The sequence below is a fragment of the Triticum dicoccoides genome, chromosome 2B, assembly GCF_002162155.2.
Source record: "Triticum dicoccoides isolate Atlit2015 ecotype Zavitan chromosome 2B, WEW_v2.0, whole genome shotgun sequence".
Classification (NCBI taxonomy): Eukaryota; Viridiplantae; Streptophyta; class Magnoliopsida; order Poales; family Poaceae; genus Triticum; species Triticum dicoccoides.
The window spans coordinates 62,881,484-62,884,977 of record NC_041383.1 but is presented as its reverse complement, the minus strand read 5'-3'; positions in this window follow the sequence as shown (position 1 = coordinate 62,884,977).

Here is a 3,494-nt window from a genome sequence, read left to right as displayed (position 1 = left end):
CAAGCAACCCACTATAAGCGAATCATGAACGTATTGCAACACCTTACAGCGGGAATCCCTCACGCTTGCGCAACACGGAGAGCACCATAGGACAGCACCAATAATAAAACATACAACTCAAACCAATCACGATCATCAATTAACCCATAGGACAAAACAGATCTACTCAAACATCATAGGATAGCCATACATCATTGGGAAATACTATATAGCATTGAGCACCATGTTTAAGCAGAGATTACAGCGGGTAAAAGAGAGGTTACACCACTTCATAGAGTGGGGAAGAGTTGGTGATGAGGTTGGTGAAGTTGTTGGTGTAGATCACGGTGATGATGATGGCCCCCGGCGGTGTTCCGGCGCCACCGTAAGCAAGGGGGAGAGGGACCCCATTCTTCTTCTTCTTCCTTGACCTTCCCCCTAGATGGGAGAAGGGTTTCCCCTCTGGTCCATGGTCTCCATGGCGTGGGAGTGGCGAGAGCCCCTCCGAGATTGGATCTGTCTCTCTGTCTCTCTCTATTTCTGCGTTCCAGATTCTGGCCTTTCACCGTTTCTTATATATCCGGAGATCCGTAACTCCGATTGAATTGAAACCTTCGCCAAGATTTTTTTTCTTCCGAAAATTAGCTTTCTCGCGGCCAAAGAAGAGCAGCAACTGCCTTACGAGGTGTCCACGAGGGTCAGGGGCGCGCCCCCTGCCTCGTGGCCCCCTCGGGCACCGTCTCGCGTTGATTCTTCCTTCCAAATCTCACAAAGATTCCAAAAACATTCTCCGTCCGTTTTTATCCCGTTTGGACTCTGTTTGATATGAGTTTTCTTGGCCTGCCTCCTCTCTTCCACTAGGTGTTGGAAATATTCCCTAGAGGCAATATTAAAATTATTATTATTATATTTCCTTGTTCATGATAATTGTCTCTTATTCATGCTATAATTGTGTTATCCGGAAATCGTAATACATGTGTGAATACATAGACCACAACATGTCCCTAGTAAGCCTCTAGTTGACTAGCTCGTTGATCAATAGATAGTCATGGTTTCCTGACTATGGATATTGGATGTCATTGATAACGGGATCACATCATTAGGAGAATGATGTGATGGACAAGACCCAATCCTAAGCATAGCACAAGATCGTGTAGTTCGTTTGCTAGAGCTTTTCCAATGTCAAGTATCTTTTCCTTAGACCATGAGATCGTGTAACTCCCGGATACCGTAGGAGTGCTTTGGGTGTACCAAACGTCACAACGTAACTAGGTGACTATAAAGGTATACTACGGGTATCCCCGAAAGTACCTGTTGGGTTGACACGGATCGAGACTGGGATTTGTCACTCCGTATGATGGAGAGGTATCTCTAGGCCCACTCGGTAATGCATCATCATAATGAGCTCAATGTGACCAAAGTGTTTGGTCATGGGATCATGCATTACAGTACAAGTAAAGTGACTTGCCGGTAACGAGATTGAACGAGGTATTGGGATACCGAAGATCGAATCTCGGGCAAGTAACATACAGATTGACAAAGGGAATTGTATACGGGGTTACTCGAATCCTCGACATCGTGGTTCATCCGATGAGATCATCGTGGAACATGTGGGAGCCAACATGGGTATCCAGATCCCGCTGTTGGTTAATGGCCGGAGAGCTGTCTCGGTCATGTCTGCGTGATTCCCGAACCCGTAGGGTCTACACACTTAAGGTTCGGTGACGCTAGGGTTGTAGAGACATTAGCATGCGGAAACCCGAAAGTTGTTCGGAGTCCCGGATGAGATCCCGGACGTCATGAGGAGTTCCAGAATGGTTCGGAGGTAAAGAATTCTATATAGGAAGTCCAGTTTCGGCCACCGGGAAAGTTTCGAGGGTCACCGGTATTGTACCGGGACCACCGGAAGGGTCCCGGGGGTCCACCGGGTGGGGCCACCTATCCTGGAGGACCACGTGGGCCGAAAGGGGAAGGGAACGAGCCCCTCGTGGGCTGGTGCACCCCCCCTTGGGCCTCCCCTGCGCCTAGGGTTGTAAACCCTAGGGGTGGGGGGGCGCCCCACTTGACTTGGGGGGCAAGTCCCCCCTAGGCCGCCGCCCCCCTTGGAGATGGGATCTCCACGGCCGGTGCACCCCCTAGGCCCCCTATATAAAGAGGGGGGAGGGAGGGAAGCCGCACCCTAGTCCCTGGCGCCTCCCTCTGCCCCCGTAAGACCTCTCCCTCTCGCTGAGCTTGGCGAAGCCCTGCCGAGATCACCGATGCTTCCACCACCACGCCGTCGTGCTGCTGGATCTCCATCAACCTCTCCTTCCCCCTTGCTGGATCAAGAAGGAGGAGATGTCTTCCCCAACCGTATGTGTGTTGAACGCGGAGGTGCTGTCCGTTCAGCACTAGGATCATCGGTGATTTGGATCATGACGAGTACGACTCCCTCAACCCCGTTCTCTTGAACGCTTCTGCTCGCGATCTACAAGGGTATGTAGATGCACTCCTCTCTCTCGTTGCTAGATGAACTCCATAGATTGATCTTGGTGAAGCGTAGAATTTTTTTATTTTCTGCAACGTTCCCCAACAATGGTATCCGAGCTAGGTCTATGCATAGTTTCTTTGCACGAGTAGAACACAAATTTGTTGTGGGCGTAGATGTTGTCAATTTTCTTGCCACTACTAGTCTTATTTTGCTTCAGCGGCATCGTGGGATGAAGCGGCCCGGACCGACCTTACACGTACGCTTACGTGAGACAGGTTCCACCGACTAACATGCACTAGTTGCATAAGGTGGCTAGCGGGTGTCTGTCTCCCACTTTAGTCGGAGCGGATTCGACGAAAAGGGTCCGTATGAAGGGTAAATAGAAATTGGCATATCACATTGTGGCTTTTACGTAGGTAAGAAATGTTCTTGCTAGAACCCTATTGCAGCCACGTAAAACATGCAACAACAATTAGAGGATGTCTAACTTATTTTTGCAGCATATGCCTTGTGATGTGATATGGCCAAAAGGTTGTGATGAATGATATATATGTGATGTATGAGATCATGTTATTGTAATAGGAATCACGACTTGCATGTCTATGAGTATGACAACCGGGAGGAGCCATAGGAGTTGTCTTAATTATTGTATGACCTGTGTGTCAATGATTAAACGCCATGTAATTACTTTACTTTATTGCTAAACCATTAGCCATAGTAGTAGAAGTAATAGTTGGCGAGCAACTTCATGGAGACACGATGATGGAGATCATGATGATGGAGATCATGGTGTCATGCTGGTGACGAAGATGATCATGGCGCCCCGAAGATGGAGATCAAAGGAGCTATATGATATTGGCCATATCATGTCACTATTTGATTGCATGTGATGTTTATCATGTTTTTGCATCTTATTTGCTCAGAACGACGGTAGTAAATAAGATGACCCCTCATAATAATTTCAAGAAAGTGTTCCCCCTAACTGTGTGCCATTGTGAAAGTTCGTTGTTTCGAAGCACCACGTGATGATCGGGTGTGATAGATT